Source organism: Chionomys nivalis, chromosome 20, assembly GCF_950005125.1.
Source record: "Chionomys nivalis chromosome 20, mChiNiv1.1, whole genome shotgun sequence".
Taxonomy (NCBI): domain Eukaryota; kingdom Metazoa; phylum Chordata; class Mammalia; order Rodentia; family Cricetidae; genus Chionomys; species Chionomys nivalis.
In genome coordinates, this window is record NC_080105.1 from 8811580 (window position 1) to 8839458 (window position 27879).

The window sequence follows — 27879 nt, forward strand, 5'->3', positions numbered from 1 at the left end:
CCTCTGTTTTGGCAGGGCTCGGGAGTAGAACCAGGGCCTTGGAAGATGCTATATACCTGCTGCATCACTAAGACACAACTTCAGCTTTGGTTTGTGTCTTACGTGTATGTGAGTGCACACATGTCCAAGGACAACTGTGGAAACCAGTTCTCTGTTTCTACTCAGGAGGTTCCAGGAATTGAATCCAGCTCATCAGACTTGGCAGCAGGTACTCTTTCCAGCTGAGTTATCTCACCAATGCTTATTGTTTTATCTGGAGACAGGGTCTCTCTACAGTTATTGGTCATGATCCTTTTGTCTCAGGCCCCTAAGCAGAAAATTAGTGATTTAGGCTTCTTTTTTACTTTAATTTTAAGTGTATGGATGTTTGTCTGCAAGTCTGTCTGTCTACCATGTGCCTGTGGAGCTCTGAAGAGGGTATCAGATTCCCTGGAACTAGAGTTACAGATCTTTGTGAGATGTGGGTGCTGGGCACTGGACCTGGTTCTCTGTGAAAGCAACTAGAACCCCTAAACAATGAGTCATCTCTCCAGGCCCTGTTTAGGATTTTTCAGATACTATGTGTTGTATTAACAGTTTTCTCTGAGATAGAAACATTCTAAACTCCTTAAGCAGGGAAGTAAACAACTCCAAACAGCTTCAGGAAGTCCCTGAAACTAAGCAGATTCACTAGGATCCTCCCTGTCGGGGTAAGAAAAGTTCTTCTGAGACCAGCTGATTATAGTTGCAATGATGACTAGAGATCAGACCAGATGCCAGAAAAGGTTTAGACCAGAGTCACTTGGATGGGACACTCTCCAATGTGCTGAGCTGCCTTCAGGCTGTGAATTGTGCTCCAGGCTCTCAGCTTTGTGAGCTGTCAGCCATGCTGGTGTGGGCTTTGGTGATGCAGCTGTCTTTGAGTCATTTCTGCTCATGTATGTAACCTTTCACTCATGATCCTATATGTAAACTCATTGGAGGACCAAGTTGGACTTTGGTGGTGTCTGTACTCTCGTGTGTCATGGCTCCCTACCTGGGATGAGTTGATGTGTACAGTATCTCCCCAGGAAAAGTTTTGTCACACACCACTAGGGAAGCCATAAAGCGCACATTGAAGCTTACCCGACACTGGAAAAGCAGAGGACATTACCACCTAGACTCTGAAGACTTCAAAGACTTCAGACTCACCTGAGGTGCCCAGGGCTGCCCTTCTGCCCCAGAACTGCTGGAGTTGCTGCTGTTTGTACACCCTGCTCTGAGGAGGGTGGTGGGCAGGGAAGCCTCCAGCTGCATCAGGGAATCCTCCAGTTCCTTCACCTGCCAATGATGGAGGATCAGACTGTGGCTTCACCTACAGACAGTTCTGTCAGCAGCAGGAACCCAGCCAAGCCCTGTCCATATGACGTGAGACAGGTCCCCAACTGCCACTCAACACGTACCCCCCCCCCAACCTGGGGACTGCAGCTACTAGCAGGGGGTGGGGGAGGGAGGGACAGCTCCACTTTTTTTAGGATTTATTTATTTTTATTATTTTATGTATATCCTCTGGAAAAGCAGCCACTGCTCTTTTTTCCTTTCTAAATTTTTAAGAGACTCAGTGTTTCTCTGTGTTGTCTGGATCTCCCCAACTCAAGCCACCCTTCTCCCTCAGTCTCCCATGTAGCTGGAATTTCTCTCTCTCTCTCTCTCTCTCTCTCTCTCTCTCTCTCTCTCTCTCTCTCTCTCTCTCCTTCTTTTCTTTTTTCTTTCTTTCTTTCTTTCTTTCTTTCTTTTTCTTTCTTTTTTTTTTTTGCTTCTTTGTTTTTTCGAGACAGGGTTTCTCTGTAGCTTTGGAGCCTATCCTGGAACTACTTCTTGAAGGCCAGGCTGGCCTCGAACTCACAGAGATCCACCTGCCTCTGCCTCCCCATTGCTGGGATTAAAGGCGTGCACCCTGCGTGCAGCTGGAATTTCAAGTGTGCACCACCACACTCTGGAAGGAGAATTTCATTTCTGTGTTGGTGAGAGGAGTCTCAGCAAACTAAGAGCGGAGGAGTCTAGGCAGGGCTTTGCGCCCCTCCAGTCTGTTTTCCTTCTCTTTTGAGACAATGTTTGCTTATCTTGTCCAAGCTACTGTTAAATTGTGATTCTCCTGTCTCAGCCTCTGAAGTTCTTAGCATTGCAGGCTTGTTCCACTATAGATGGGTTTGACATTTCCCATCATCTGCCCCTTTCAGGTCCCCTTCACCACTTCTCTGCTGTCACCCCACCCCCACCATCAGGGGCGTGGTCTACCACCAGACTGTTCCTCCCACAGTCAGCAGATGGCGCAAGGGAGCACCTGCAGCAGGTCCAGTTCCCCTCGGGATGCAGAACCCTCTGTGGTCCCACCACACACAAAGCACAGCGGTAAATCCTGCTCCACAGCCACATCCTGAATACTGTGGTGGTCCCCCACTTGCCGCCATCTCCCCGACTCTATCCCAGCCACAGTGACCTCAGGATCTGCTGGTTCTGTCACTGTGACATCAGCTACAGTCATTTGGGAAGAGGAAACTAAAAGTTGAGAAAATGTTTCCCTCAGATAGACCTGCGGACATTTCCTTGATGACTAAGGTGGGAGAGCCTAGCTCACTGTGGGTGGGGCCATACCTGGGCTGGTGGTCCTGGATTCTATAAGAAAGCAGGCTGAGCAGGCCAGGAAGCAGCACCCTCCATGGCCTCTGCATCAGCTCCTGCCTCCAGCTCCCTGCCTTGAGCTCCCACTCCGGCTTCCCTCAGAGTTTTAAGATGAGAACAACAACAACAAACCTCTTCCTCCCCAGTTGCTTTTAGTTGTGGTGTTTTATCACAAATAGAAACCCTAAAACAGGATTATTCGGTGGTGTGTGTGTGTGTGTGTGTGCAGTACCCAGGGCCTCTTACTCCTCAGGCAAGGCCTCTATCGCCAAGGTACTCAGAACCTTAAACAAACAAGCAGGCTGGCCTTCAACTCAATCTACATCGGAGAATTTGACCTTGGTTGTGGCTGAGCAGTCTTTCACTTGAGATTGTCTCTCCTCAGCTTCTAGAGCGCTGAGATCATGGGGTGCACCCTGCCTGGCTTCCTTCTGACCTTCAGTCTGGGCCTCAAGACCCCTCTTTTACTTTGCTGTCTTCCTTGGTCCCTTCTCTGGCATGGTTTTCATCGCTCCACATCGGTTTGTTGACTGAACAAATGTGTTCGAAAGGCAGGATCTGCCTGTCCCCAGTCAGATGCTCACCTGTCTCTGCAGAGTCTCCTTCTCTGCCCGGGCATCCTTCAGGGAAGCTTGAGCGCAAACCAACTCCTCCTCCCGGCTGCCCAGGGCCAGCCGCAGCCAGGCGTTCCTCTCTATGAGGCGAGCTGCCTCCTGCTGTCCAGACCCGGCTTCTTCCTGACCACCAAAGGACCCAGGTGTCCCCTGGCCACTGTCTTCTCCTTCTGCTGGCCTTGCTAGGCTTAGGGAGTAGTGGCGCCAGGTGGCCACGGTGGCCTTAAGGGAGCTCAGCCTGCTCTGCAGGGTCTGGAACAAGCTGGCTACTGACGTCTCAGCAGGGCCAGTATCCGGGGTGGCTGCCTGCGGGCTCAGGGGGCTTTCCACCTCAGCCTTGCATCCTTCTTCTGGCTTCAAGGCTAGGGCCCCATGGGATCCCACACAATAATCATCCTCAGGCCTGTGAAGACAACCGGGACCCCAACTACCTGAGGCTCAGCAGGGGCTTTGGGGCTAGATCTCAGAGTCCCTGGGAAGGGTGAGCAGGCAGTGAGCTGCGTGGCTGAGGAGGAAAGGGAAGGGAAGGGAGAGGATGGAGGAGAGGAGGCAAGAGGAAGCTAAGGCAGATGTGTGGGGGGCGGCAGCTCTGTGAGGGGCACCTGCTGGAATAGAAGCACTAAATTCATGCTACCGGCTCCCGAGTCTCTGCAGGTCAGGACTAAGGAGTTCCGGAAGCAGCTCGAGTTTGGCCTCGAATCTCCCACTGGTGGTCTCTGCCTCCTCTGAACTCTCAGCCACTGGGTCCAGCTCCCCCTGCAAATGACACCCCATCCTGCAGGCTCTCAGCCACTGGGTCCAGTTCCCCCTGCAAATGACACCCCATCCTGAAGGGTCTCAGCCATCAGGTCCAGCTCCTCCTGAGAATGACACCCCATCCCGCAGGCTCTCAGCCACTGGGTCCAGCTCTCCCTATAAATGACACCCCATTCTGCAGGCTCTCTGCTGTCAGGTCCAACTCCCCCTAAGAATGACTGCTCGCCACCACTGTAGGTTCTCAGTGAAGCAGGCTCACTCCTGGGCTCCGGGATCCATGGAATTGGGTACAGCAGGAAGAGGAGCACACTTACGGGTGGAGGATGCCTCCCTCGGCGACTTCGGGGCCCTGTGGCCCGGGCACTCATGGCTTCTTCCACCCCTGATCACGGCCTGCTCTCAGATTCCCTTTGTCGGCCTGGATCCTTGGTTTCCCCCCCGTAGGAGTTTTGGGTCAACTGCATCGATTGAACACATTTGAATATTTGACTGCCTTACCTGATGGCACCCACTCTTGTCCATTTGCCCCAACCTCTCGCCCTCTTCTCTACCTGACAATCCTTTTCTCTCAGCTGCCTGAAGGCATCGCTCTTATCTGTGCCCCCTCTCCCCTATGGAGGCATGGGATAGGGATCCCAAGAATCTGTTTCCTTCCCAGGACTCTCCTAGCACCAAACTCCCTCTCGTGTGTGTGTGTGTGTGTGTGTGTGTCCACCCTCCGCTCTGCTCCAGGGCACCCTGGGAAAGGCCTGAGCCCCTGGGCGCATCTCAGGTCACCCTGGCTATGAGGCTGCACTGGCCAAGGCTGGTCTGGTACGGGCTGAGAAACAGGAAGGCTCCTGCCCTGGTCACATGGACAGTTATTGTCTTGTTTCCTTCTCCAGGATGTCAGCTTCCTACAGAATGGGGACAGGGTGGGGTAGGGGACTCTTGTCCCACTCCAAGATAACAGCTACCCCCGAATTCCAAACCTTTGGTCCCTCCATTTCCTCAGGTTTTCTGTGTTCCCATGTTCAGCGGGGCTTACTCCACTGTAATATCTTTTTTTATTATTATTATTATTTATTTTATTTTATTTTTGGTTTTTTGAGATAGGGTTTCTCTGTGGTTTTGTAGGCTGTCCTGGAACTAGCTCTTGTAGACCAGGCTGGTCTCGAACTCACGGAGATCCGCCTGCCTCTGCCTCCCGAGTGCTGGGATTAAAGGCGTGTGCCACCACCGCCCGGCTTGTTATTATTTTTATTTGTTTCTAAAACAAAAACCCTGTAGGAGTAGGCTTCAGCATTGAAATAAAATTATGTCTTTCATTCCTTTGCTTTTTTTCATTTGTGTTTTTGGTGGGTAAGCTGCATGCTCTTCTCCTTCCACCATGCAGGTCCCCGGGATAGAGTCAGGTGTTCGGGTTTGGGGTGCCTGCCTCTGTTCACCACGCTACAATGTTTCTCTTCAACAAGAAGGTCCGCTCTTCCCACAGAGCCCTATTTGTCTGCATCAGAAGGCTCCGGTGGGACATTGAGCCTGTCCACAGTGTGTCTGTTGGCTTTTCTTTTTACTTTTTCTTTCCATTTTGGTTTTTAGAAGAGTCTCGTATAGTGAGCGATAACTTGAGCACCCGATCTTCATCTTCTGACCTCTGGGGTGTTGGAATGACAGGTGTGCACTATCAGCCCCCATCGCGATAGTATTGGATGAGTGTCAAGATATGTAAAATAAGAACAAAAATAAGCCGGGCAGTGGTGGCACTCGCCTTTACTACCAGCACTTAGGGGCCAGAAAGCACTTGGGAGTTCAAGATCAGCCTGGTCTACAAAGAGAGTTACAGAACAGCTAAGACAGAGAAGCCCTGCCTCAAAAAAAAAAAAAAAAAAAAAAAAAAAATCGATCAATAAATAGGTGGATAGATATAGATAAATAAACAAACAAACAAGCAGAAATAAATAGTTGAGAGAGCCTTTAGCAAACCCAAGCCAAACCCTATCCTGTCAATCATCAATCAGCCCCACCCAGGTCAGTTTCCTGCCCTATCACAGCAGCATCTTTGACAACTGTTGTCTGCTGAATCCAGAACTACAAGCTCCCCCCAATCTTGCTTAAGTCAACTCTGGACCACACCCATTCCCAATAGTACCCTATCTCAGTCCCACTCCTGCCGGTTATACTCTAATTTATATCTCCGGGATCGCCTCAGCCTATCAGCATCCAGGTCCTGAGGTTCCTGGAACTACATTTCCCAGAAGACGTCACCGCAACTCCGCACAAACTTCCGGTCAGGAAGATGCCGGCTATCTAGAACCCTGTGACTGACTGGCTGCGGTACCTAGGCTGCAGAGTGGAACCTGGCTGTGTGACCGCGCGCGAGCTTTCTGTCGCTGTGATCAAACTTCGATCCGGCTTGCTGCAGCTCTAGGTTCGTTCTGCTTGAGGAGCTGGGGTCTGTGGAGTCCCGAGTCGGAGACATCGCAAGAAACGTGCATCTATTCCGCGGTAGGCGACTTGGATGGGCGTCTGCCTCCCACAGACCTGACCACCCAAGTCCGCGCCAAGCTCTCGTGCACGATCCAGTCACTCACGCACTGTAGCCTCGGGCGACAGAAACCCAGACACAAGCTCGCCAAAGCCAGCAAGGCAAGTGGGGCGCTCAGGAAAGGCTTCAGGCACAGCTGGATCCAGGCGCCCAAAAGTGGCTTAGGCGGTCAGCCAGGCGTCTCTTCGCGCAGGCGCCGCCCCAGGTGGAAAAGGGGGCATGAAAAGCCTTCAACTGTATGTTCTCAGCTTGGCAAACCCATTAGGTCTCTTTTCCTTTTCTGTCTCTTGGAACTCTCAAGTGTGGGAGCCACTGAAGGCCTTACTGGGTCAAATACCCATCTCTGAGTATTGCCGGTGACCAGGCAGCTGTGTTTATTGGCCCAGTGAAGGGCAGAGACAGTGTTTGCCCTGTTACAAGAGGTGTAAAGCTAAGATTGGGGCACAGTTCATTTGATGGAGTGCTGTGGCTCTGGGTGGAGTGCTTACCCAGCACGCATGAGGCCCTGGGCACCACATACAGCAGGTGCTGCAATCTCAACATGCAGAAGGTGGATGCCGAGGGCCAAGGTTACCAGGTCACTCTAAGCCATGTATGTTATGTATGAGTTAGCGGCCAGCCTGGGCTACACGAAACTGTGTCACAAACAAAAAAGAAGGCAAATGAAAAAGCTGTTATTTACTTCTCCTGTGGGTGGTTCCTGGCCTCACTCTTTTATTTATCGAGCTCTACATTTTTCTCTGCTTTCCTCCCTGTCTCTCCCCTCCCTCTATCAACCCTCCCCCAAGGTCCCCATGCTCCCAATTTACTCAGGAGATCTTGTCTTTTTATACTTTCTACTTCCCATTTAGATTAGATCTATGTAAGTCTCTCTTAGCGTCCTCATTGTTGTCTAAGTTCTCTGGGATTGTGGTTTGTAGGATGGCTTTCTTTGCTTTATATTTAAAAACCACCTATGAATGACTACATGTGATAGTTGTCTTTCTGTGTCTGGGTTGCCTCACTCAAAATTATGTTTTCTAGCTCCATCCATTTTCCTGCAAAATTCAAGCTGTCGTTATTTTTTCTGCTGTGTAGTACTCCATTGTGTAAATGTACCACATTTGCCTTATCCATTCTTCGATCAAGGGACATTTAGGTTCTTTCCAGGTTCTGGGTGTGACAAACAAAGCTGCTATGAACATAGTTGAGCACATGTCCTTGTGGCATAATTGAGCATCCTTTGGATATATACCCAAAAGTGGTATTACTGGGTCTTGGGGGAGGTTGTTTCCTAATTTTCTGAGAAATCACCCCACTAGCCGGGCGATGGTGGCACACGCCTTTAATACCAGCACTTGGGAGGCAGAGGCAGGCAGATCTCTGTGAGTTCGAGACCAGCCTGGTCTACAGAGCTAATTCCAGGACAGGCTCCAAACCCACAGAGAAACCCTGTCTCGAAAAACCAAAAAACAAAAAAAAAAAGAAATCACCTCACTGACATCCAAAGAGCCTGTACCAGCTTGCATTCCCACCAGCAATGCAGAAGTGTTCCCTTTTCCCCACAACCTCTCCAGCATGAGCTGTCATCTGTGTTTTGGATCTTGTGAATTCTTACAGGTGTGAGATGGAATCTCAGAGTTGTTTTGATTTGCATTTCTCTGATGACTAAGGATGTTGAACATTTCCTTAAGTGTCTTTCAGCCATTTTAGATTCCTCTGTTGAGAGTTCTCTGTTTAGGTCTTTACTCCATTTTTTTTTAATGGATTATGTGTTCTTTTGGTGTCCAATTTCTTGAGTTCTTTGTATATTTTGGAGAACAGACCTCTGTCTGATGTGGGGTTAGTGAAGATCTTTTCCCATTCTGTAGGCTGTCGTTTTGTCTTATTGGCCGTGTCCTTTGCTTTACAGAAGCTTTTCAGTTTCAGGAGGTCCCATTTATTAATTGTTTCTCTCCGTGTCTGTGCTGCTGGGATCCTATTTAGGAAGTGGTCTCCTGTGCCAGTGCATTCGAGTGTACTTCCCACTTTCTCTTCTACAAGGTTCATGTGGCTGGCTTTATGTTGAGGTCTTTGATCCATTTAGACTGGAGTTTTGTGCATGGTGATAGATATGGATCTATTTTCATTCTTCTACATGTTGATATTCAGTTATGCCAGTACCACTTGTTAAATATGCTTTCTTTTTTTCCATTTGATATGTTTTTGCTTCCTTGTCAAAAATCAGGTGTTCGAAGATGTGTGGATTGATATCCGGGTCTTCTATTTGGTTCCATTGATCCTCCTGTCTGTTTTTATGCCAATACCAGGCAGTTTTCAGTACTGTAGCTCTGTAGTAGAGTTTGAAGCCAGGTATTGTGATGCCTCCAGAAGTTCTTTTATTGTACAAGATTGTTTTGGCTATCCTGGGATTTTTGCTTTTCCATATGAAGTTGAGTACTGTTCTTTCGAGGTCTGTGAAGAATTTTGCTGGGATTTTGATGGGCATTGCATTGAATCTGTCTTGGCCTCACTCATGAGGGAGCCGTTCTGCAATGAGATTCCCACGCAGCAAGGGGCTCATAGCTCAGCTTCTGGCTTTAGTAACCAGTTGCTTTCAAAAACTCTTAACGCAGGACCCTGGCTTCCGCTATCCCCTCTCCATCCAAGCACCCGGGAGCCATGGAGGTGGCTGAGGCCAACAGCCCCACTGAGGAGGAGGAAGAAGAGGAGGAGGAGTAAGGGGAGGAGCCGACACCCGAGCCCAGGCCTCATATAGCTCCAACCCTGAGGGGGCCGAGGACCGGGCTTTGGGAGCCCAGACCAACCTGGGCAGCCGCAGCGAGGGCGAGGGTGAGGCGGCCAGTGCAGATGATGGAGCAGCCAGTGTCCCAGGAGCCGGGCCCAAGCCCTGGCAGGTACCAGCACCAGCACCTGAGGTCCAGATTCGAACACCACGGGTCAACTGTCCAGAGAAGGTGGTATGTCTTGGTCGGAGATGAAGGGATGGGGTCCTCAGACAGGCCACTCCTGCCTTGTGAGAGTCTCTAAATTGCTGCCTCATTTTCCTGTGGGTTCCAGGAGCACCACACACTTGGTGATCTAAACATATTTTTATGTGTGGCACCTGGACCTCCACATGTGTCCCCAGCCCCTCCCTGGGGGGTCCTAAGCAGGAGCTCCATCCCTGAGCCACACCCCCAGCCCCTCACTGGGAGATTGTAGGCGGGGGCTCCACCCCTGAGCCACGCCCACAGCCCTTCACTAGGGGACTCCAGGCAGGGGCTCCACCCCTGAGCCACGCCCCCACCCCCTCATTGGGAGATTCTAGGCAGGGGCTCCACCCTGAGCCACGCCCCCATCCCCTCACTGGGGATTCTAGGCAGGGGCTCCACCCTGAGCCACGCCCCCAGCCTCTCTTGAGCACTATGTCTGGGTCCCACCCTAGCTGTTTTAGCTCTGTCTGGTTTCATCCTATACTCTGTCTTCTGTTTGTGTTTCAGATCATCTGTTTGGATCTTTCAGAGGAGATGTCTGTGCCAAAGCTGGAGTCCTTTCATGGGTACGTGGCACTGGGCTTGAATATGGGCAGCTCAGAATGCATAGGGACCTTGTTACCCAGTAGGATCTAGGTGTCCGTGACACAGATTCAGGGCTTGTGGCCTTCTAGGCTTCTGTCCATATGTGTGACACTCTTAGGAGCCTAGTGATCCTGGCGTGTGTGTGTGGTGGGGGCTCAGGTTGATGGGGCAGGCCACTGTCAGGTGAGTTCTGTGTGCCCCTGGCAGGTGTAGTAGGTGTCACATCTGGAGAGGCCTCAGGGCTCTGTATGGGATAAGAACAAGACCACAGGAGCTGGTGGCACACCCCTGCCATCTCAGCACTGGGAGGTGGAGATGGAGGAATCAGGAGGTTTGGGCAGTCAGTAATTTGGGTGCCAGTTTGGGTTCCACAGCAGACTTGAGGCTAGCCTGCACTCTATGGTGAGTTTGAGGCTAGCCTGCACTCTATGGTGAGTTAGAGGCTAACTTGGTATATTAGTCTGGGTGCTCTAGAAGAACAAAGCTGATGAATGAATGTGTATACACACGCAATTATATATATAGATAAATACATTTATAAAGGCGATTATTAGAGTGACTCAGGCTGTGGCCCACCTACTCCAACAATGGCAGTCTGCTAAGGGAAAAGTTGTTCAGTGCATGAGGCTGGGTGTCTCAGCTGGTCTCCGGTATATGCTGCAGTCCTGAAGAAGCAGGCCCTAATGACAGTGAAGGAATGGACTTGCTAGTGAGAGCCAGAGCAAGCAGGCAAAGCCAAGTGTTCCTTCGTCCCTGTCATTTACACAGGCTGCCAGCATCAGAGGGCGTGGCGCAGGTTGAAGGTGGCCCTTCCCACTTGGGAAGCTGTGTATGAGAAGTGGGAGATCTGTATTAGAAGCGGGCCTTCCCACTTCAATGATTTAATTAAGAAAAGAGTGCCTCAGCCGGGCAGCGTTGGTGCACGCCTACAATCCCAGCACCTGGGAGGCAGAAGCAGGTGAATTTCTGAGATATCGAGGCCAGCCTGGTCTACATAGTGAGTTCCAGGACAGCCAGGGCTGTTACACAGAGGAACCCTGTCCTGAAAAACCAAGAAAAGAAAAAAGAGAAAAAAGGACAGAATTCCTCCCAGCCATGCCCAGCCCCTTGGGTTTTAGTTAATTCCAGATGCAGTCGAGTTGACAACCAAGACTAACCCTGCCGCTGTCACCCCGCCTCTCCCAGCTCCAGGACAAACGCCCTGAACGTGTCTCAGAAGATGGTGGAGATGTTCGTGCGCACGAAGCACAAGATTGACAAGAGCCACGAGTTTGCACTGGTCGTGGTGAATGACGACCCCACTTGGGTGAGGCTCGGGCTGACCAGGACTCTGGGAGACCTCAGGTCCGGGAGCCCCAGTGCTGAGGCTCTGCCTTCCCCGCAGCTGTCTGGACTGACCTCTGACCCCCGCGAGCTCTGCAGCTGCCTGTACGACCTGGAGACAGCATCCTGCTCCATGTTCAGTATCCTTGTCATAGTCCCCGGCCCCAGATAGCGCTGCCGCCGCCGTCGGGACTCAGTGGTATTGTGGGCTCCCCCAACCCACAGCCTAGGTTGAGCACCAGAACCCAAAGCTTTCCAGACTCTGAAGTCAGTACTTTTCTATAGTTTCTGGGCTTGGACACAGGACCTTGCTCTGTAGCCCAGGCTGAATCCGTGATCTCCTGCCTCAGCATCCTGAGAGTAGAACGACAATGATTCAGAACCATGCCCCTAATTCTTTATTTTTTACATATTTGTTTATTAAGACAGGGTCTCATTATGTAGTCCCAGCTGTCCTGGAACTCACTCTGTAGATCAGGTTGACCTCAAACTCAAGAGATCCACCTGTGTCTGCCTCTTGAATGCTGGGCTTAAAGGTGTGTGCCACCACCTCACATCAAATTCATCAATATATTTTTGAGACTTTCTCATGTAGCCCAGCTTAGCATTGAATTCACCGTGTAGCTAAGGATGGCCTTCAGCTCCTGATTCGCCTGCTTCCACCTCCTGAGCGCTTGGATGACAGTGTGCTGGAGAGGAACCCTCAGCTACATGACTGCTGAGCTGCTACAGGCACTTCACCCACTGAGCTGCAGGCACTGCACCTGAATCCCAGCCCCAGCAAAGCTCAGGGGTTTTGCTCAGTGAAATCACAAATAGAATGAATATTCCATGTATGATATTATAGAAGTTACATACAAGACCCAACATGCAGCCAGGTGTTGGGGTGCAGGAGAGTCAACCTAGCACTCAGAAGCTGAGGCAGGAGGATTCCTAGTTAGAGGCCAGCCTTACCAACAAATATCTAGACTCTGTTTCAAAACCACAAAATGAACCCCTTCCCTCAAAAAAAGCATTGACAGAAAGCTGGCTGTTAATCCACAGTGATCCAGACCCACAGCCACCGAAAACCCAGGCCGCCCAGAGTGGTGGAGGGGTGGGTGTCAGCGAGCCTGACTCCAGGGGACATCCACTGCAGCAGGGCTGGCATTCAGTTACCTAGAAAGTCACAACCCTGTCATTCACCTGGTGGCTCCCCCAGAATTGAGGATGCAGTAGATGTGGCAGGAGAGGGGAGCCCTGGAGGGTCTGCAGGGGGTTAAGGCTACCACCCACTTTATGATGAGTGAGAGGCAGTGGGCTTAGAGAGGTGCTGTGCTGGTGGGAATATACGCCTACCCCAGGGGTCACACTGCCTACCCCAGGGGTCACACAGCCTCCGTAGGGGTCACACAGCTACCCCAGGGGTCACACTGCCTACTCCAGGGGTCACACAGCTACCCCAGGGGTCACACAGCTACTCCAGGGGTCACACAGCTACCCCAGGGGTCACACAGCTACTCCAGGGGTGACACAGCTACCCCATGGGTCACACTGCCTACCCCAGGGGTCACACTGCCTACTCCAGGGGTCACACAGCTACCCCAGGGGTCACACAGCCTACGTAGGGGTCACACTGCCTACCCCAGGGGTCACACTGCCTACCCCAGGGGTCACACTGCCTACCCCAGGGGTCACACTGCCTACTCCAGGGGTCACACAGCTACCCCAGGGGTCACACTGCCTGGCCCCAGAGGTTCCCGTCATCTTCCAGGATCCAGGCCAGAAAAGGCCCCTGCCTCCGAGCTGGCACCTTGTCCTTAGCGTTTCTTCAGATCTAGAAGGTCTCTTCAGTCTCATGTGAGTGGTCACCCAGAGTGGGGATGCCTTGGTTCCTTCCCCAGCCAGGTGCAGACAGAGTTGAGGCTGCCCAGTGTGTGTGTGTGTGTGTGTGTGTGTGTGTGTGTGTGTGTGTGTGTGTATGTGGGGGGTGAGGGGCAGCCTGGGACAAGATCCTGTGTCCAGCGGTGGGGCTTGAATTTATTAAGGCTTTTAAAGAAGTCATACGGGTTTCATTATGTATTTATTTTGTGTGCAAGCACATGTTCCACGGTAGCTGTGTGGGTCGGGGGAACTTGTGAGAATCCTTCTCTGCTTCCTCGCGTGGCCCTGACTGCAGGTGCCTCTAGCCCCGGCGCTGTCTCTCTGGCCCTGGCTTTAACATGCAGGACTGCTAGGATCGTGGCTGTGGGATTCAGCTGTGATAGGTGGGGTTCCGGCCACGGCTTGTAGGCGGCTGAGGACCCAGCTGTCCCCCTTCTACCTCTGTAGCCAGCAGAAGACTGAGCTGCCAGTCACAGAGAATGTGCAAACCATCCCGCCCCCCTACGTCGTGCGCACCATCCTGGTCTACAGCCGCCCTCCCTGCCAGCCCCAGTTCTCCATGACTGAGCCCATGAAGGTAAGCCTGGAGGGAAGGGAGGGCAGTGGTTAGACACCAAAGGGGACCTCCCGGGACCACAGGCTGGCGTGCACCCCATCCTGGTCTCATTCACTGCAGAAGATGCTCCAGTGTCCCTATTTCTTCTTCGACATCGTCTGCATCCACAATGGCACCGAGGAGAAGGAAGACAAGAGGAGGTGGAAGGTGAGAGAGACATCACAGTGGAGTCTGACTTGGACCTGCCCCGGCGGTCATTTAACAGCTGCTCCCTACATTCCACTTTGAGTTGGTGGTGACTGACTTGGGAGGCTGTGGCCTTAGCAGCCAGCCACACCATTCCTTGCACCTCCTCCCGACTCTACCCTACTGCACTGTCTGCCCGCAGAGCCCTCCCCTCCCAACTTCTCCAGGCCTTACCGTTCTTATGCTCGGACTTGCCCTGTGAGCGGTTTCTAATACCTGTGAGTTTCAGTTTACAGACTGCAAGGTGGGGTAGGTAAGGCGCCTGCAGGCAAGCATGAGGACTCGCACTCAGTCCTGGGACCAGCATGGTGGGAGCACTGACTCCCAGGGGTTATATCCCGACCTCTATATGCCTGCACATTCTCACACATGTACCCACACACCCATGCACACCTGTGCGTGAGGCACCTGAAAGGCTGAGGCAGGGGTTGTGACATGATAGGGATGTTGTGTGACAAGACGTTTCCTGGACAGACACAGCACTCACCCCTGAGAGGAGCCCACAGCACACCAAAGTACAATGGACACCACGACGTCCAGCTTGATGAACCAGTGAACTTACTGGGGTTGCTTACAGGAATAGGGTGAGGGGTCACCTACAGGAGCAGAAATGACAGCTACATCACCAAAGCCCACACAGCAGGACTGACAACTCACAGACTGGGAGCCTGGAGCACACTGCACAGCCTGCAGGCTGGAGAGTGTCCCGTCCACATAACTCTGGTCTAATCTCTCCAGGCCGCTGAGGAGCTCCTTACCCCAGCAGGGAGGGGCCTAGTGAATCTGCTCAGTTTCAGGGACTTCCTGAAGCTGTTTGGAGTTGTTTGCCTTCCTGCCTAAGGAGCTTCCCTGCAGGGTAGAATGTTTATCTCAGAGAAAACTCTGGACTACAGAGTGAGGCCTTGTTTGAGGGACTAGGAAATGCGGGTGGCAGGTGCTGCTGTGGGCACTCCCACGCCTTCCCCTCTGGTTTGGATCAGAGTCTCTTGTTGCCAAGGCAGCCACCTTGCAAGGGAGAGCACTGGGATGCAGGTCATGTCCTGCTGCGTTCAGCTGTCCACCTAACTGTGTGTGGGGGGGAAGGGGAGCACTTACCTGGCAGATACTTTACTCACCCAGACCCCTCTCGCCAGCCCTTTGGGCTTCTAGGGTGCCCAGGTCCTGGCTGCTTGGTGGGTGCCAGCCAATGTTTGCTGACTGCCTTAGTAGTTTCTGGCCTGACCAACTCCTCTTCACCCCTCAGGAACCACTCTAGATGCCCCTTCTTCTAGGACGGCCTCCAGGGGCAGGGAGGGCCTCTGCGGGCTAATGCCAACCCTGAACAGCCTCTCCTTGGCCCCCACAGGATGTATTCTCCTTCATGGGCAGCTTGGACACCAAGGGCACCAGCTACAAGTATGAGGTGGCACTGGCTGGACCAGCCCTCGAGCTACACAATTGCATGGCCAAGCTGCTGGCCCATCCACTTCAGACGCCTTGCCAGACCCATGCGAGCTATAGCCTGCTGGAGGATGAGGAGGCTGGTGAGGGCGAAGCCACCGTGTGACCCGTGGCATTTCTGCACCGTTCAGGAGCCCGGTGCACCCACACCCACTCCTACTGTGTCTGCTGTAAATTCTTCCTGGGACCAGTTTGTCACCAGAATAAAAATCTGAGGCTTCTGAGCCTGCCTTCTGGTCATTTTAGGTTCACCGAAACAGAAAACAGGAGCTGAACTGAACAGTCTGGCATGGCTTCTGGCTCGGCCGGATCCATCTCGGTGTCCTGATGCCATTGTGACTTGGGCTGTTCTCTCCCTCTGACTGGTGTTAACTGCACTTTGCAACCTCCTCTTCACCGTACAGAACCCACCCCAGACGTCCTTTCCTCCAGAGACAGGGGTGATCTTTTGCACGCAAGACCGGCGTGGCCCCCACAGGAAGGTCCTCCTGGACACCCAAGGGTCCCAGCTCCAAGTGGGAAGCGGGTTGGGGTGACATCTATTACCCCACCACCCCAACTCTTCTGCAGTACTGTTTGGACCTGTGTGGCCTCACCATGAGCGATCACCACCCAGGGGTCTAGGATGGGGACATTTGGTGGGCGCCCCAGAAGAGGAAGGCAAACCTGGAGTCCCTCCTGCCTTCCCAGGTCAGGCCACAGAGGTTCATCCACTCCACCTTCTCAGTTGATAGAAACCAAAATGGCAGTGGGTGGGAGTCGGGCTCACTTTGATGTGGGAGACAGAGGCGGGAGGATGGCCAGTTTTAGGTCAGCAGGGGCCACATCGAGAAGCCTTGATTCAAAAGGATTATGAAGAGAAATAGACCGGACCTGGTGATGATTCATCCGTTCAGAGGACTGGTTGTGCGTGCAGAGAACCTGGGTTCGATTTCCACGTTTGGGCTCACAGCTTACGTTCCGGGCGATCCGATGCCGCTTCTGGTCTCCATGGACACCAGGCACACATGGTACACAGACAGGCATGCAGGCAAAACACCCACACACTTAATTTTAAAAAGTAGGTCAGCTTGATTAAATGTTTTCTGGCCTCTTCATTTATTTGCCACTTAGTGTTGAGTCCTGTCTTCCATTTGCAAATAAGGAAAATGCAGCTCTTTAGAAAACTTTATTTAATTAATTTGTGTGCGCGCGCACGTACGCTTGTGCAGGCTCACAGCCAAGGCACACATGTGTATGTTAGTCTGTTCTCTTTCCAATGTCTGCGTCCTGTGGTTGGGATCAAACTCAGGTCCTGAAGCTTGGCAGCAAGCACCCTTATCCGCTGAGCTGTCTCCAGGCCCTGGCGAAGACCTTCCTCACAAAGCGACGGTGACAGCCAGCTCCGCTGGATTGAAAGTGCACGACGCTGTTCCTCAGGAGGCAGATCCCAGCACTTGCAGACTGAGGCAGAAGGATGGCCCTGAGTTCCTGGACAGCTTGGGCTAAGTCTAGGATACCCAGTAGTTTGTTTTGTTAAAGGCAAAGAGAGGTTCTGCTCTTTATCCCAAGCTCCCCTGGAATTCGCGGTAATCTTCCTGGCTCAGCTTTCCAAATCTCGGAATGGGACCCCAGCTGAGCGCACCGCCCGCTCTCCAGTCCCTGAGGTTTGATGGTCCAGGACACACCTTGTCTCCATCAGCAGCTTGGGGCGACCCGGGTCCAACCAGGTCTTTCCCAGAGGCAGGGCTGGGGAGCCGGGGGCGGGGCTGCGCATGCGCAGAGGTCGCCGCGCGAATTTGAATCCGAGGGCTGTGACACCTCTGGGACATGGCCAATGCTGCCCGGCAACTGTTGGTGGCACTGCGCGAGGAAGATCCGCGGTGAGCGCGGGACGCTGGTCCTCCCTTGCCTTCTGCTCCCCGGGCGGCCAAAGGGCTGATGTCCGCTGTCACCGTCCCCCCAGGGCTGTGGAGGAGCTGCTGCACCTCGGGGCGGACCCCAGCCTTGTGCTGTTGGATGGCGTGGCGGCGGTGCACCTGGCGGCCCGAGCTCGCCGTCCGCGCGCCCTGCATTGCCTCCGGATCCTGCTGCGCCAGGGCGCTGACCCCAATGCTCGGTGAGGCGCCGTCCCGGTCACCGTGGTGCGGTGGGTGTGACTTGGGGACCCGGCGGCGCTGGGCATCAGGCTCCCGGGTCCCAGGCGTCTGGTCTAGGAGGTGTCTGCTCCCGAGGTCGTGACTTGGTCATTCTGGCACTCTGGAGGGTGAGGCAGGAGGATGATCGTGAGTTAGAGTATCAACTTTCCCCTCACCCCCATTGGTAGTGGGCACAGGGGGCTGAGGCAGAGGGAGCAAAGAGTTCAAGGCCTGGAAAAGGAAACTCCTCCTCTCTCCCGGGGTCCCAGGTCCACTGAGGCGCTGACACCCGTGCACGTGGCTGCCGTGTGGGGCTGTCGTGGCGCCCTGGAGCTGCTGCTGAGCCAAGGGGGCGACCCGACGCTGCGAGACCAGGTCAGGATCACAAGCAGCTCGCTCGGGGCGGGGTGGGGGGTGGAGGAGGGCGGGCCGTGGGCGCCCCCTGCTGAGCTGACCGTGCCTGTGCAGGACGGGCTGAGGCCACTGGACTGGGCTCTGCAGCAGGGACACCGTGACTGCGCACGCCTGCTGCAGGAGCTGGACACGCCCACCCGGATACCCTGGAGCCAGCTGGTGAGCAGGGCTCAGGGGGTGCAAGGAACCTGTCACCGCGCTGCCTCACTTCTGGGGTCAGTTCCATCTGCCCATTTGCTATCTGTCAATCACTATCCATCGTCTCTCAATCATCTTATCACCTAACTTTTATCTGTCATCTATCTTGTCTATATCATCTGTTTATATATTTATCTGTCTGCTTAGTTGTCATCTGTCTATATTTTAGAGAAGTTACCTGTAGCCCTGGCTGGCCTTGAATCCACCATGGGTCGAGGACGTGTCTTTGTGAGGTCTCCTGGCATCTTTATACCTCCGTGTTTGGCACCGGTCTCAGAGCAGCTCATGCGCAGAGCTGAGCTGGCAGCTGCTCGTGAGGTGGCGGTGGAGCCCGGGAGTCCAGAGGCCACTAGGAGTGAGGACTGCAGCAGCGATGCCCCCTTTGTCACTGCATCGGAGGACTCTCTGCAGCCCCAGCGCCCTGCGGGGACACTGGGACCCGCAGCCAGCCTGTGGCAGTCTGGTGGGGCTGAGGCAGCTGGGAATGGGGTACTGAGCTGCCAGCTGCAGGCCCTGACGTTGACCACAGGGGCCACCAATGTCCCATCCCTGCCAGGTGACGGGGACTCGGGGGCCTTGCATCCACACGGCTCAGTGCCCCCCATGTCCGACCTGCAGCTGCTCCAGGCCTTGCGGGCACTGGGCCACAGTCCTGGCCCGGTCACCCCTTTCACCCGTGGACACTACTTGCGGCGGCTGCAGGAAGCCCAGGCTAGCCCGGGTGAGCTGGGAGTCCCGTGGCGGTGTGGAATCCCGAGACCTGCCTGTTAGCCCCACCGTCCTCACTGGCGGTCCTTCTCAGCTCTGGCTCGGTTTCCCCTTCCCAGCTGTTCCAGGGCACAGCCCAGAACTGGCGGAGGTGCTGAGAACAGGCCACGTTCCCGACTGCCAGGCGGATGAGGCCGCCCTGGCTCAGCACTTTCAAGGGCCGGATCCCAGGAAGAGGTGGCGGGGAGGCGTCACCAAGTCCAGCTTTACATATCTTCTTCTTGACCCCAGGTATGATGTTGACTGTAAAGCTGGGGCTTGGGATTAGAGGGATCTTGGCTCCACAGGGTCCGCCCTGACAGAGGTGGGGAAGGGTTGGATTGTTCCTTGCTGGTGGCTTCTGCCTCCGTGAGGGGGGGGGGTACACGACTGTGAGCACGAGGCCTGGGTTGTTCCAGGGAGATTCTGTACACACACACACACACACACACACACACACAAGTTGGTGGGGATTTATTTATTTTTGATTTGCTGTGTGTCCCTAGGGAAGGGACTAGCCTTCTCTGTTAATTGAGTCAGTTCCGGCTGTGAGTACCCATTTCATGGCTTATAAAATAGGGGCCCCTGGATGTGGGTTCAAAAGGGCCCACGGCTCTGGGGACAGCGGTCATCTTCTCTCTCTGAGACGTCCTTCCTCCCCCACCACACTTTTTTAAACGTTTTATTTTCTGTGCGTGTGTCTGTATGTGCACATGTGGAGGTCTAAAGGTAACTTCTGGGAACTGATTTTTCTCCTCCATCGTGTGGGTCATCGGGGTTGGCAGCGTCAGGGTTGGCAGCTGGCTCCTTCACCGTCTGCACCACTCTGTTCCCAGGCAGACGCAGGGACTGCCTGCCCGAGCCTCCTCCCTCACACTGGCCGAGTGTCTGCAATGTTTCGTGGGAGCCATCTTCTACGTGGGCAACGGGACCCGTGCCCGGCCGGATGCCCACCTCTGGGAAGCCCTCGGCTACCATGAACGCCCAGGGAAAAATGTGAGGACAAGGGGCAGGAGTGGTCAGGCCTGCCAGCCTTCAGACAGTCGGAGGGCAGAAGGCTTAGGACCCGACTCCTGATTCCACCCCTCAGGCCTGTCCCAAGGTACGCAGGATCTTAGACATCTGGGCCAGCGGCCGCGGTGTCCTTTCCCTACACTGCTTCCAGCACACGGTGGCCATGGAGGCGTACACGCGGGAGGCCTGCCTGTTGGACGCCCTAGGTAAGGGTCGGGCTTTTAGGGCTGAGGTCTCAGGGAAAGTGAGCTCTGAATTCCCTCACTGTTCATGTTCATTCCCATGGTGGGTAGTTACTGAGCGCCACCTGCATACCTAAAACACGCCTGTCGAAATATAGTCTGTGTCGCTTGTTGTGGAGGAGGGGTGGGTGGAGGCCACGCCATGACTTTGCCTCTGATCTGTCCAGGTATCCAGACACTGACCAACCAGAAACAGGGCCACTACTATGGAGAGGCTGCCTACTGGCCACCCACGAAGCGGCGGCGCTTGGGGGTGTATCTGCTGCACCGCGCTCTGCTAGTTTTCCTGGCTGAGGGGGAAGGAGAGCTGAGGCCGCAGGACATCCAGGCCCGAGGCTGAGTGCTGAGGACATGATCGTGAAGCATGAGCCATGGGGTCCCCAGCTGGGTCCCCAGCTCTGGCTTTAGAGGCTTGGTGTGTGTATGTGTGCTGAAGTGTGTGAGTGATGCTGCGTCTAGGTGCTCCTGGATAGGTGGTGAGCTCCCATTGTGTGTGCGGGGCAAACCAGCCGAGGGGCAGAAGGGCCTCTAGAACGTTCTCCTTTCAGGCCAGACGTGTTAGTGGTGGCCTACCACCACAACCTCGGGAGGATGGGGCAGGAGGATTGCTAGTTGGAGATCAGCCTGGAGACTGGAAACTGGCATACATTTGTATTCGGTTAGAGGCCTCTGAGTGTGTTTAGTGGCAACAATTCTTCCCCTGTGGGTGTCCACACTCCAGGGCCCAAATATGCTCTTGGGAGAGCATCGAGGGTCAAGCAAGGCTGCAGAGCTCAGACTGACTGGGAGCGGAGTGTGTGTGCATGTGCGTGTGTGTGTGTGTGTGCGCGCGCGCGCGCACAGCGCGCGAGTACACCTATAGTGTTCCTAGGAATGCCTTACCCCTCCGCAGTCCTGTGCTGTGTCTAGCCCCTTGCCCTCTAAGCATCCAGGCAGCCTGAGGTTGTGGCCTTCCTCTCCGGTCCTCACCCTTCTCCATCACCAAGTGGCTGCCTTCCTCCAAGAGCTTCAGGAAAGCCCACAGCAGGATCTGCAGGCACATGGGGAAGGCCCTCCTGCCGTCTACCCTTCAGCCCCACCCAGATGGATCTCCCGGATGGCCCGCCACCCTGCTGGAACCTCACCAGGTATTCATTCACTCGGTTAACACCCATTAAGCGCCTACAGTATGCCTGAGGTAGGACTTCTCAACCTTGGCTCTGTGGACCGCTTGCGGTTGCATCTCTGCTGTGGGACGTCGCGTGTGTGTTGTAGGGTGCTGGGCGTCCCCCCTTTCAGGATACAAGGGAAACTCTGCCCTCTTCCACCAGAAGGTTGCCCACCTGTCTTGGGTCACACCACCTGGAAGCGCCACTGAGGAAGATCAGTCCTCCAGATTGCCCAGCTGACAGCCCTGCCCAGGCAGAGACCACGCCCACCATAAGTCACACCCACTTAAAGCAAGCCACAGCAAGGCTTGTAGCCTAGGAACCATACTCACCTGGAAGCTGTGGAACTGCGGCCGCCCCCTTCACTTGGACATAGATTGAGGCATCTGAGGGCCATGCCTCCCGGTGCCACGCCCCCAGATTCTCCATGCAGCTGGCTGCTGCTTCGAAATGGTGGACTTCTATTTCACTCAGATGCTACCTGATGGCTGGTTGTGGCCAAGAAACCAGGTTCCTAGCTCAAATACTTTTTTTGTTTGTTTTTCTTTTGCTTTTTTTGAGACAGGATTTCCCTGTGTTGTCCTGGCTGTTCTGGAACCCGCTCTGTAGACCAGACTGGCCTCAAACTCACAGAGATCCGCCTGCCTCTGCCTCTGGAGTGCTGTTATTAAAGGCGTGCGCCACTGCCTGGCTCCAGCACAAATTCTTTTCGATTATTTTTATTTCATGTGCACTGTGTTTTTATCTTCATGTATGTCATATGAGGGTGTCAGAGTCCCTGGAACTGGAGTTATTGTTATGAACTGCCATGTGGGTGCTGGGAATTGAACCCTGATCCTCTGGAAGAGCACCTCAATGCTCTTAACCGCTGAGTCATCTCCCCAGCCCCAGCACAAATTCTTTTTTTTTTTTTTTTTTTTTTTTTTTGATTTTCGAGACAGGGTTTCTCTGTAGCCTTCTGGTTCCTGTCCTGGAACTAGCTCTTCTAGATCCGCCTGCCTCTGCTTCCTGAGTGCTGGGATTAAAGGCGTGCGCCACTACTGCCCAGCCCCAGCACAAATTCTTAATGTCACCGTGGAGCTGGCAAAAGGAGAATCAGTCGGTAGCAAGGGTTTAGAGCCACAAGGGCCTGAGATGTCTGGGTGCTGGCCTAGCCTGCAGGAGGCTTTGGAGGTGGAGGGGATGGGGCGGGGGAAGAGGGAAGGAAAGAGGAATATTGTGATAGGTGTGTGCCTGGCCAGCCTGAGTTGCACGTGGAACTCGGTCTCAGTATAATATAACACTGACTTTGTGGTTTAGTGTCCTTAGACAAGGGTCTGGACATTTCTGCTCATTGCCTTCCTTAGAAAATGTTTTGGGGCCAGGCGGTGGTGGCGCACGCCTTTAATCCCAGCACTCGGGAGGCAGAGGCAGGCGGATCTCTGTGAGTTCGAGACCAGCCTGGTCTACAAGAGCTAGTTCCAGGACAGGCTCCAAAACCACAGAGAAACCCTGTCTCGAAAAACAAAAAACTAAAACAAAAAACAAAAATGTTTTGGATACCTTGAGCTAGCAGAGCAGGATTGTAGAATCCTGCCAGGATGTCAGGAGTTCAAAGCCAGTCAATATGCAGTGTGTTTACAGTCACCTTCAGGTTGCTCACAGAGCACAGCTGCTGCACTGTCTCCATGCCGGGAGTGCGGGCCCAGCCTGTCATGTTGCTGTCTCATGCAGCCTGCGGTGCTGTCTCCCTCTCCTGCCTGCCTCATTGTTTCACCTGCATTTGGGGACAGTCCCCAGGGGACCTTGTCCTTTTGTGTCTGGAGCTTCCTGTGAGGTCAGAGCTACCCTGGCCAGGAGTTTAGATGCCCGGCAGAAGGAGCACACTTTGAGTGGTGGCTGATTGGCCTGGGGTGCCAGGATCTGGGGTGCAGCTGCTGCAGTGCCCTGTTTGTCTTCCTGGATGGGGGCAGTGGCAGCTGCAACCTCAGGACTGAGGATGTGCCCTGCAGCAGTGTCTGACAGCCCCAGCTCTCACTTTAGTGTGTGTGTGAGTGTGTGTGTGTGTTCTATCTGACAGCCCCAGCTCTCACTTCAGTGTATGTGTGTGTGAGTGTGTGTATGTGTTCTATCTGACAGCCCCAGCTCTCAATTCAGTGTATGTGTGTGTGTGTATGTGTTCTATCTGACAGCCCCAGCTCTCACTTCAGCATGTGTGTGTGTGTGTGTGCTTGTGTGTGTGTATGTGTTCTATCTGACAACCAACTCTCATTTCAGAGAGTGTGTGTGCATGTGTGTCTGTATGCTTGTGTGTGTGTGTTCTGACAGCTCCAGCTCTCACTTCAGTGTATGTGTGTGTGTATGCTTGTGTTCTATCTGACAGCCCCAGCTCTCACTTCAGAGTGTGTGTGTGTGCTTGTGTGTGTGTTGTCTGACAGCCCCAACTCTCATTTCAGAGTGTTTGTGTGTTTTTGTGTGTGTGTTGTCTGACAGCCCCAACTCTCATTTCAGAGTGTGTGTGTGTGCTTGTGTGTGTGTGTGTGTTGTCTGACAGCCTCAGCTCTCACCTTAGAGTGTGTGTATGCACACGCATGTGTTCGCATTCTACATCTCCCTCTCCAGGGGTGGGTAAACTTTGATCCTTTCTGCTGGACAGGTGGTGAGCACCCCAGGTGGGTGGAAATGAGCGTGTGTGGAACAGAAGTTACTCTAGAACGTTCCACTGCATCTCCAGGCCTGTCATCCTTGGGGACAAGCAGAGAGGAAGTATCTTGGCTTACCTGCTGCTGGGGAGAAGCACGCTGAGGGGAAGGCTGTGATGCTGCTGTTGGAGGTTCCAGCCTGGTTACACCTTGCTGCCACCGTGGACAGAGAAGATGCACGGTCCATGCTGCAGGCTAGCTGATCCTTGGCTAGTTCTCTTCACTTTTACACAGTTCAGGCCCCTGCCTATTGTGGAAGCTCTTATTTTTGGATTGTATTTTATTTTAAATATTTACTTATTTATTTATTATGTATACAATATTCTATCTGTGTGTATGCCTGCAGGCCAGAAGAGGGCACCAGACCCCATTACAGATGGTTGTGAGCCACCATGTGGTTGCTGGGAATTGAACTCAGGACCTTTGGAAGAGGAGGCAATGCTCTTAACCTCTGAGCCATCTCTCCAATCCCCTGGATTTTATTTTTTAGAAAAAAGAAATTGCTTGCTGCTAGTGCAACTCAGGTGATAGACAGCGAGTGCTGCGCCTTCTCCCAAGGACGGCGCAGGGAGGTGCTTAGCTTAAGTCTGCTCTGTTGAGCTAAGAGGTGGTAGTGCACACCTTCAGTCCCAGCCCTTGGGGATCAGAAGTAGAGAGATCTCTGAGTTTGAGGACCAACCAGGGCTACAGAGTGAAACCCTGTCTTGAAAAACCAAACAGGAAAGAATTCTGTTCTGAGGGCTTAGGGGTGGCTCTGAGGTTAAGACCACTGGCTGCTCTTGCAGAGGACCTGGCTTTGGTCCTCAGCACCCTCATGGTGGCTCACAGACATCTGTAACTCCAGCTCCAGGGGACCTGACACTCTCTTCTGACCTTCACAAGCAACTGCAATCATGTACACATAATACATTTAAAAATAAAAGTTGCTGAGCTCGATGGCTGTCTCAGGGGTTTATTGCTGTGAAGAGACACAATGACCACAGAGACATTTTTCTTTAATTTTTTTAAAAAAAGTATGTTTTCTCATCTTACATACCAATTCCAGTTCCCACTCCCTCCCCTCCTCCTGCTCCCTCCACCTTCCCCTGTACCCCACCCCATCCACTCCTCAGAAAGTGTAAGGCTTCTCATAGGAAGTCACCAAAGTCTAGCACATTGCTTTGAGGCAGGACCAAGACCCTCCCCACTATATCTAGGTTGAGCAAGGTATCCATCAAAGAGAATGGGATCCCAAAAGACAGTTCAAGCACTAGGGATAAATCCTGGTCTCGCTGTTGGTGGCCCTGCAGTCTGCCCCAGCCGAACACCTCACCCACATGCAGAGGCCTAGTTTGGATCTATGCTGGTTACCCTGCTGTCAGACCAGAGGCAGTGAGCTCCCATTAGCTCAAGTAGCTGTTTAATTGGGCATCCCCATCATGGTCTTGACCCATTTGCTCCTATTATTTCTCCTTCCTCTCTTTGACTGGACTCTATGAGCTCAGCCCAGTGCTCCACTGTAGATCTCTGAATCTGTGTCCATCAGTTGCTGGATGAAAGTCCATCTGACTATAGGGCAAGGCAATTTCAGGTATCTCCACAGTTGCTTAGGGTCTTAACTGGGTTTATTCTCGTGGATTCCTGGGAATTTCTCTAGTGCCAGGTTTCTTGCTAGCCCCATAGTGGCTCCCTCAACCAAGATATCTCTTTCCTTGCTTTCCCTCTCTGTCCTTTTCTTCATGGTGGCCACTGGGAGGGTTAGGTACAAGGACCAGATTGGAGGCCAACCTAGGCTACTTACTGAGTCCAGTTGGCACCTATATATGTTCCAAGATAGGGTTTCTGTGCTCTGGTTGTCCTGGAACTCATTCTGTAGAACAGGCTACCCTTGTACTTGGAGATCTGCCTCCTAAGTGGTGGGATTAAAGGTGTGCACCACCTGGCATAACTGGATATCAACATGTAGAAGAATGAAAATAAACCCATATCTATCCCCGTGCACAAAATGCAAATTCAAATGGGTCAAAGATCACAACATAAGTTCAGTTACACTGAACCTGATAGATGAGAAAGTCGGAAGAGGCCTTGAACACACAGGAGACCACTTTCTAAATACAACACCAGTAGGACAGACACTGAGAGCAGCAATTGAATGGGACCTCCTGAAACTGAGAAACTTCTGTAAGGCAAAGGACATGGCCAATAAGACAAAGCAGCAGCCAACAGAACAAGAAGATCTTCACCAGCTACATCTGACAGTGTTGAGCTACAAAATATATAACGAACTCAAACCAGGGGAGGTGGTGCACGCCTATAATTCCAGCACTCGGGAGGCAGAGGCGGGTGGATGTCAGTGAGTCCGAGGCTAGCCTGGTCTACAGAGTGAGTTCCAGGACAGCCAGAACTGTTACACAAAGAAATCCTGTCTTCAAAACCAAAAAAAAAAAAAAACCAGAAAAAAACAACCCAAACAAACAAACAAACAAAAAACCCAAATAGTCCAATTAAAAAATGGGACACAGATCTGAACAGAAAATTCTCAAAAGAAGAATCTCAAATGGCCAAAAGACATTTAAGACAATGCTCAACATCCTTAGTCATCCAGGAAATGCAAATCAAAATGACTCTCAGGTACACCTTACACTTTCAGAATGGCTAAGATAAAAAACGTGGATGACAGCTTATGCTGGAGAGGATGTGGAGCAAGGGGAACACTCATCCATTGCTGGTGGGAGTGCAAGCTTGTACAGCCACTTTGGAAATCAGTGTGGTGGTTTCAGATAATTGGGAATCAATCTACCTCAAGGCACAAGTATCCCACTCTTGGACACATATCCAAAGAATGCTCAATCATACCACAAAGACATTTTCTCAACTATGTTCATAGCAGTCTTATTTGTAATAGCCAGAACGTGGAAACAACCTAGATGCCCCTCAACTGAAGAATGGATAAAGAAAATGTGGTCCATTTACACAGTAGAGTACTACTTAGCTGTAAAAAACAATGACATCTTGAAATTTGCAGGCAAATGGATGGAACTAGAAAAAAACTATCCTGAGTGAGGCAACCCAGACCCAGAAAAACAAGCGTGGCATGTACTCACTCAGAAATGGATGTTAGTCATACAGCAAAGGATAACCAGGTTACAATTCACAACCCCAGAGAAGCTAGGTAAAAAGGGGGACCCTTCTGGTTGATGGTGGCCATTCCTTTTAATCTGAGCACTCGGGAGGCAGAGACAGGCAAATCTCTGTGAGTTTGAGGCCAGCCTGGTCTATAGAGGGAGTTCCAGGACAGGCTCCAAAGCTACAGAGAAACCTTGTCTAAGGAAAAACAAAAGACCCTAAGAGAGACACACACGGAGGGCCCCAGGAAAGGAAAACAGTTAAGATCTTATGGGTCAACTGGGAAGGGGAATCAAAGGGAGGGGACGTGTGATGGAACATGAGGGCAAGTTCGGGAGTGATGGAATGGGAGAGCAATGAAAGAGATACCTTGATAGAGGGAGCCATTAAGGGTTAGGGAGAAAACAAGTGTAAATCCCGAACTCTGGCTCCATCTTTGGAGGCCCCGCCCCTGTGCCCCTTGCACCTTGACACCTCCCCGAGGAGGGTCAAGGTACCCGCCAAACCTTGACCCCTCATCTGAGGAGGTCAGGACCACTCCCCCAGTCTATTTAAACTGCTCCTCGCAAAGGCAACTTGTGGTCTTCCCTCTTTTCCTGCGGTGGTCTTCTCGGTTCCCCTTGGGGCCTCCCAAGAATGCAGGAGTTCTTTTTTTTATTTTTTTTAAATTTTTTTTATTATTTTTTTTATTAATTTTTTTATTTTGTTTTTT

General features: G+C 52.7%; 2 pseudogenes; both read left to right on the top strand.

Moving 5' to 3' along the window:
* The first annotated feature begins 6286 nt into the window (after positions 1-6286).
* LOC130862879 (BRISC and BRCA1-A complex member 1-like) lies at positions 6287-15711 on the top strand (annotated as a pseudogene).
* Positions 15712-17310: 1599 nt separating this feature from the next.
* LOC130863149 (ankyrin repeat and LEM domain-containing protein 1-like) lies at positions 17311-20573 on the top strand (annotated as a pseudogene).
* Positions 20574-27879: the final 7306 nt, after the last annotated feature.